Below are 7,631 nucleotides of genomic sequence, written 5' to 3'. Positions count from 1 at the left end.
CTGAACTCCAAATCCAAGGCTGTGTTTCCTACAGGCCCGGCGGGGGGCAATCCAGTGACATCGGAACCTGCAGTTGTAGGATTGTGCGTCCCCCAAGCTGCAAGGCCTTGAGTCAGCTCCTTGCCTGAAATTTGTCACCCTCCTTCACCAATGAAAGAAAAATGACCAATTTTTGTCACAAAGTTATCTAACTTCTCCTTGGATGTCTCCCAGGATTGGGGAGCTCACTACCTTTCCAGGGAAGCAGGGACCTCTAGAATGGAACCAAAGCCTATCTTCCTACCATGCCTATCTGTAGGCTCCACACCTGTCCATTGTTCAGAAAAAGAAAGGAAGGGGAGAATAGATTGTTGAGCACCTGCTGTGCATAAGGCCCTGTGCTTGGCAGTCAGGTAGACTATGACCTTTTAGCATTCCAAGAATACTGTGACATAGATCTGATCATTTCCACTTTGCAGTCTAGGAAGTAGATTCAGAGATATTTGCTCAGCACCATAGTCGTCATCATAATAACAATGGAAACCATTTATCGAGCACCTACTGTATGTCAGGCACTTTACATCCATTATTGCCGATCCCTACCATGACCCTGTAAAGTAGATCTATTACCTCCATGGTACAGAGAGGAAACCAAGGCCCAGAGGGCAGGAGATATGGCCATTGCGGTGCACAGGCCAGCCACAGCTTGCCCGACCCTGGCCACTTCTTGCTTCATCCTAGAGGAGCTTGGTCTCTAGGTACTCACTGTTAACTACTCAGGCTGCCCCTGCCCCAGCCCCGTGTGGTCCAGCCACAGTGCCTATCTCTCCCAGAGCCCTGGGCTTCCATCTCACAGATCTCTGCATGCTTCTCCCCCAGGAATGTGCAGGTGCCCATTCATCATTTCCCAGCCCACACCCTCTCCCCCTGCTCTTCCCTAATGTTCCCCCATCCCTGCTCTGATGTTTGCTGGAATCTGCCTTTTCCCATAGGCCCACTTATCCTCAACGTGCACCAAGCTTTACAATAGACAGAGCATTTGCGCGTTTGTTATCTCATTCAAGGTTCACAATGATCTGATATCCTGTATGACAGATGAAGAACTGGAGGCACAGAAAAGTCAGGCAATTTACCTTGACTTGCAGAGCTAGTGAGTAACAATGGTAGGTGTCTTCCCAGGTGAGGTTGCACTTGTCCCCAGAATAAGTGCATTTGTGGGACCCATGAAGACACACTGAGACCACGTGATGAGGTGGGATTAATTTATTGAGTTGGGTTTAAGATTTATACAGACTTGGGTTCAAGACCCTGTGCTCCCTCTAGCTGGCTGTGTGCTCCCGGGTAAGTCATGTAACCTCTCTGAGCTGTATTTATTTTCAGGCTTCTCTTGAACACTTCTCTGGGCCTGGAGCCAGAACCCATAGCAGCAGACCTTTTAGAAGTGCCCCCAGGACTCACGGCTTGCCCACATGGCTAATTGTCTGAGAAACACCTGCCAAGCCAGCTATCTCCTTTGCTGTGGCCCTTGGAGAAAAGGAGAAAGGCATCAGATAGGAAGCAGAGAAATTGGAGTGCCTGGTATCCCATGGCAGTGCCCAGCTCATCAAGACCCATGGGCAATGCTAAGAGCTCACATGTTCCCAGCTGCAGCCGTCTCTGCCCTGTGGTTATTAAAGCAATGACTTAATTTTAACGAGGGTGTAAGTGTTCTTCAGGAAGCTGCTTCAGCTCTGATTAAAGGAATGAATCAGGCAGGTTCCAGCCTCTGCCTAGTGATTCTGGAAACGGGAGCACCGGGCTGTAATAAAGGAGGCGGGGAGCTGTGGAACCCAGAGTCGTCTGAACTCTTTTTTGGAGACTCCAGCATTTGCTGAGGGAACCCAGGCTTTGGGGCTGCACTTTCTCCTCTTAGATAGGAGTTCTGCTGGTGGAGGGCCCATGCTTTTACTGCCAGTGACCTGGGCTCGCCTCCTGGCTCCTGCGCTGACCAGCTTGCGGGACTGGGGCGAGGGATCTAATCTCCCTGAGCCTCAGTTTCTTCCTCTGTGAAATGGGATAATACCTGGCTCAGGCTCCTGCTGAGGTAGTATGAAAAAGGACATCAGATGCATTTGTTGAGACAGGGCTTGGCTCGTGCACAGGTCAGATGAGGAGCTGTGGCATGATATCCCATGTTATCAGTTTTCTTTCTCTTGCCTTAAAACCGTGTTTGTGTGCACCTGCTACATGCAGGCTGTGATTAGAACCCCAGACTTGTGATTCCAAATCTAGGGATTTTCTTGACTCCACATTCAAGCTACAAAAAAATTCAACCCCCAGATTCTTCTGGAGGTCCTGTAGAGTCTTCTGGAAATCCTGTTGATTGCAAATTCCAAGCACCTGTCGAACCCGCTGGGGTCTGGAGTTTGTCCTCCTGTCTGGACGCCCTGACCACTCCCGCAGATGAATAGACAAAGGCGTTGCTCCCTTTCTTCTGCGTCTCCGTCTTAACCCTCATGATGGTTGGGAGAAGGAAATGTGTGGGCAGGTTTTCAAAATCACCTCTCCACTTCTCAGCCTGGCAAAGCTGGGTCTGGGAGGGTTTCTGCTTCCTCCTCCGCTCCTCCTCTGTAACTCAGCAGGAGCCTCTCAAGGAAAGCCTCAGGCATTTTCTGATTTCTGAAGGGTGCCTACCTGGTGGAGGGAAACCAAATCCCATTACGCCCAGGGTGGTCCTGTGTGCCACATTCATGGGGTTCAGGGCCCAGCGAGTTTTCCTCCCATGGGCTGGGGTCCCTGGGTTCTCTGAGCTGGTTGGTCGTGGGGGGCTGGGCTCTTCAGGAGGTACTCCCAGCTTCCTTCTTTCTCCCAATCAGCATCACCACATGCTTCTGGGAGGTGTCTGGTCCAGGCTGTCATGAGCAGAGCCTGTTGTCACCTCCCTGTGGATGGAGGTAAAAGGTCCAGATGTGATTTTGTCACTCTCCTTCCCAGTATTTTCCCACTTGCATGACTTTCAAGGTGTGGCATGGTCTGGGGGCTGGAGATTTCCCATTTGCCTCTCAAGATCCAGGCTCCATCCTTCTCATCCTGTTCTAGGCTTTGGCGGGGGCGGGGTGACCCATATGGACATTCTCTGGCTCCTGGGTGGCACTGGCCAGTGGGTGTCACTATGAGGAGATTGGGGACAGGGAGGAGGGCTGGGTTGGGACTTAGGTTTCTCTGATGCTTTTCCCTAAGGCCACCGCATCTTATATGTGGTCCTTGAGGGACGGTCCCAGCTTTTTTTCAAGGCGGCCCTCTCTGCACAACTCTGTCTGCATCTAGTGACAGCACTCTCCTCTCGCCCTTTTCCCTGGGATCGTTATAGTCCTGCAGTTCCGCCTCACCCTTGAGACTTCCACATCCACACTTGTGTAAAGTGCGTCTTTATTAAACTCTCCTCACCTGCCTCCTCACCTGGCTGTGTGCTCCTGGGTTAGTCATGTAACCTCTCTGAGCTGTATTTTTTTCAGGCTTCTCTTGAACACTTCTCTGGGCCTGGAGCCAGAACCCATAGCAGCAGACCTTTTAGAAGTGCCCCCAGGATTCAAGGTTTGCCCACACGGCTAATTGTCAGAGAAACGTCTGCTAAGCCAGCTGTCTCCTTTGGTGTGGTCCTTGGAGAAAGGGAGAAAGGCATCAGATAGGAAGTGGAGAAATTGCAGGAGGAAATTGTGGGTGGAGGTTGCAGGAGCAATTGGTCCGCGGGACCCTGACTGGTGCACCCCTGACTGCCTCTCTCATCACCCAGGATGCTTGTTTGTAGGCACAATGGCCATTTACTGCTGGGGTCCCTTCTGACTGGGCAGCGCCTGTGCCAAGCCAGTTGTTAACTATTTTGAATTTCAGCCCAACTTTATTCCCTTGTTTACTGCTTTCTAGACATGCTGGCCAGCTTTCCATTCCTTAACAACCCAAGCCTGAACTGGCCTTCCCCAACCATGCCCTGTCACTCAGCACATCCTATACCATCTACCTGAGTATGGGTCAGGGGCCCAGCAGGAATAGCAGGGCACACTCGGCTGAGAATCTGAAGAGTGTGGGCAAGGGTAAGGGACCCTGCAGCTAGCAACTGTGGGAATATGCTCGAACCTTGGGCCTGAGGGGGGCTGGGAGGAAATGTGCTAGCAGAACCTGAGGAGGGCTGAGCCAGAGTCACAGAAAGTTGCAGCCACTGCTAGAACCTGGGCAACATAGAAAGGAGGGGCAGGAGAAGAAACAAATGATCTCTCTCCTCCAGTGCTCTGGCTTCCTGCTGAGGTCTCCCATTGCCTGAACCTAAGTAGAAGCCAGCTGGAGGTGAGGGAGCTCAGGGCTGCATTCCACAGGGCTCAGCCCGAGGGCATGGAGCAGATCAGAGAGGAAAAGAATAGAATAGAAGCCAGGGGAAGAAACTGAGAAAAACCAGCACAACTTTGTGTTGTCTCTGTTGTAATTCTCGCCACCTAAAATATTCATATTCATTTGGTTGGTTGATAGTTTATTGGCTTTCTTCTCTCTCTCTTCTTTTTTTTGAGATGGAGTCTTGCTCTGTTGCCCAGGCTGGAGTGCAATGGCAAGATCTCAGCTCACTGCAACCTCTGCCTCCCGGGTTCAAGAGATTCTTCTGCCTCAGGCCCCCGAATAGCTGGGGCTACAGGCATGCACCACCACGCCTGACTAATTTTTGTATTTTGAGTAGAGATGGGATTTTACTATATTGGCCGGGCTGTTCTCGAACTCCTGACCTCGTGATCCAACTGCCTCGGCCTCCCAAAATGCTGGGATTACAGACGTGAGCGACCTCGCCTGGCCAACTTTCCTTTCTACTAGAATGTCAGGTCCACAAGGGCAGGGACCTTGTCAGCTTGACTCACTGTGAGATCCCCAAGCCTGAGTGTGTGCCTGGCATGTAGCAGGTCCTCATGAACTCCACCAAATGGAAGAATAAAGAAAGAATGAGAATATGCATTAGGCCCTAGGTACAGCCCAGCAGCCCTGTTGCTCAGGGCTCCCCTGGGGTTCAAGCTGGAGAGGGCAGGCAGTAAGCACCCCAGGACAAGGAGGTGGTGTGTGTGGGCTCTGCCAGATTGGAGTCTGACATCGGCTCCAGGAGGCTCCATGGCTACTGTAGCCGGGCTGGGGTTTGTCCTTGTGGATAGGTGAAAGCCAGAGCTCCAACTTCCTGACATCCTTGGCTCTGAGCTGTGGGCCCAGCTTTTGAAAGATTGTGGGGAGTGAAAGATTGTGGGGAGCTTCCTGGGCTCTGGGAAGCTCAGGCTTGGTGAGAGGCTTCAGCTTGGGAGAGGGGGACTTTTTAAATTTTCCTTCCAGCCACAAAACCAGAGACTGAAAGAGGAGACAGAGAGTGAGCAAGAGAGGGAAAGAGAGAGAGAGAAGGAAAGATAGAACTGGTCCCTCTGATTGGGTCAGATGACCCGTTTCTGTTGCATCTGTGGTTCCTGATGCCCAGGGCAGGCCCTGGGGGCAGTGCAGCTGGAGGGAGTCCTTAGCAATGTTGGGTCCCATCACTCGGTATATCTGGCACCATGTTATTCACTCAGTTCATTTATCCATTTGCTTAGCAAATATTCAGTGAGCACCTACTATGCAGTAAGCCCTGGAGATAAGCTGAGCAAGTCATGGATGTGCCCTCTCTGCACACTGCTCGCATTGCAAAGCCCCCAGCAGTGGTATTACTCACACCCCCCAGCCCTTCCAATACAGCGAGTTACTCCCTGAAACCTAACCTGACAGCGATATTCTCAACCTGCAGTGGACCATACCATGGACATTTTTCCACATTACTGTATCATAACAGTTCCTCATGGGAGCCTGGCTCTGGCAGTGTTTGCATTACTCAGTGAATCCCAACGCAGCCGTTCCTCATCTTACTCAGTGCACCCTCGCAGAGGCATCACTCACACTACTAGCCCGCTCCACCCTTGCGGTGCGCGTCTCCCAGGACCCTGCCTGGACCATGCATGCTCTTTGTACCATCAAGTCCATCCAGAAGAAAGTTACTCTGCTTACCTCCACCTGGATCTCCCAAACTTACAGAGAAATATTGTCTGGGGCTGCTGGTGGCAGTGGAAGGAGACGACATAAAGGGCAGGAGACCGAGCAGAAAAGACAGAAGCCAAAGCCCAGATGCTCCTGGAGCAGGAAGAGACTTTGCAAAATGGCTGCAGCTCCTTGCAAATGATGTATGAAATGAGGAGCATATGCCGGGAGCAGTTTGTGCACAGGAGCTTGGCTGGGCTCCCCGGTCCCTCCCAGCAGTGCTGTCTGCTGCGGCCCTGTGCTCCCAGGCCCCAGCATTCTGGGAGTCCTCTGAAGGTGGGCTCCAGGCCCCTGCTCCCTCCAGTCTCTTCCTAAGACAAAGTGCTGCACACAGTAGGTGCCCAAGCTGTGTGGCAGATGGATCATTTCTGCCTGTCCTGGTCCTGTGAAGACAGAACAGGAGTGAGTGAGATCATCAAGCCCAGTCCTGGCATTTCCCAGACGAGGAAGCAGAGCGCAGAGAGGAGGATGAGCTCCAGAGGTCACACAAAGACCCAGTGTCTTTGGACCTCCAGCCAAGGGGTTCATAATGTCACCTACAGGCAAAAGACTTACTTTCTCCTGGGTGGGTCCAAGTCTATTTCTAATTGTGTGACTTTGGGCAAGCCCCATAGATTCTCTGAGCCTCTATTTCCTCATCTGTAAAATGGGAGCAGTGACACTAATCTGACAAAGCTTTTCAATGCTTAGCAATGCAATACACATGAGCCTTGCCCTCTGCTTGGCTTGCTGAAAGCATGTATCACCTGGGAGCTCTATGTTCTCTCCAAGGCTCCAATCACACGTTTCCAGCAGCTGGTGCCTCAAATTAAAAAGGAAAAGTCATACTCAGTTGAGCCTGTGCTTCACATGATCGAGGCTGCCATCCTCCCAGCAACTGGGGTGGCGATCCCAGAGTCCTAATTCTTCCATCTTGAAGTCCCACTCTCTGCTGCCTCCAGTCGGGCTCCTTCCTATCCTGCCCATCTGTCCCTTCCTCTCTACTTCCTACCTTGCTCCCTCTGGCCTGTTGGTTAGTCTCTGAATTACTCAATATTAAAAAAAAAATTCCCAGTGATAAAACTCTAGTTCAAATGGGCTTAAGCATGAAAGGCAATTTATTGGTTCACAGAAGCTCCCTTCTTCCTGTTGCTTCCATGTTGTCTGTGCCATCATGCTTGACTCCTTTCATGCCATTGTACCCAACATTGAATCCCTTAGCAAATCCCATTGGCTCCCTCTGCAGAATATACCTGAAATCCACACTCTTCCTCCGCCTTCACTGCTACTCCTCAGGTCCGAGCCACCACAGCCTTTTACCTAGACTGGTTCAGTAGCTTTTCGGCAGGTTCTCCTGTTCCTGCCCTTGGCCTCCGTGGGTCATCTCTGCGCAGTACCTGGAGATGTCCTAGAACCAAAGTCAGATCAAGTCCTCCCTCTGCTCACAACCCTCCAGTGGCTTCCTGTCTCACATAGAGTCAACTCTAAAGTCTTCAACACTGGGCCCCCACCTCTCTGACCCACCTTCTCCACTGCCCTCTCACCCCAACCTCTAGGAAGATGCCACACAAGCCTCTGGGCTTCTGCAGTTACTGATCCTGCTGTGTGGA

General features: G+C 51.6%; 1 long non-coding RNA gene across 1 annotated transcript; it reads right to left on the bottom strand.

Moving 5' to 3' along the window:
* Positions 1 to 1,229: 1,229 nt before the first annotated feature.
* Positions 1,230 to 6,194, bottom strand: LOC118142898 (uncharacterized). Its single transcript, XR_004726766.3, has 3 exons — positions 6,013 to 6,194; positions 3,418 to 3,617; positions 1,230 to 2,900 (listed from the first exon to the last, which is right to left on the bottom strand). It is a non-coding gene; the product is annotated as an uncharacterized LOC118142898 (long non-coding RNA).
* Between the last annotated feature and the right edge of the window lie 1,437 nt (positions 6,195 to 7,631).

Source organism: Callithrix jacchus, chromosome 7 (genome assembly GCF_049354715.1).
Source record: "Callithrix jacchus isolate 240 chromosome 7, calJac240_pri, whole genome shotgun sequence".
Classification (NCBI taxonomy): domain Eukaryota; kingdom Metazoa; phylum Chordata; class Mammalia; order Primates; family Cebidae; genus Callithrix; species Callithrix jacchus.
Note: the sequence above shows the minus strand (reverse complement) of the source record. Positions and strands in the feature narration are given on the sequence as shown.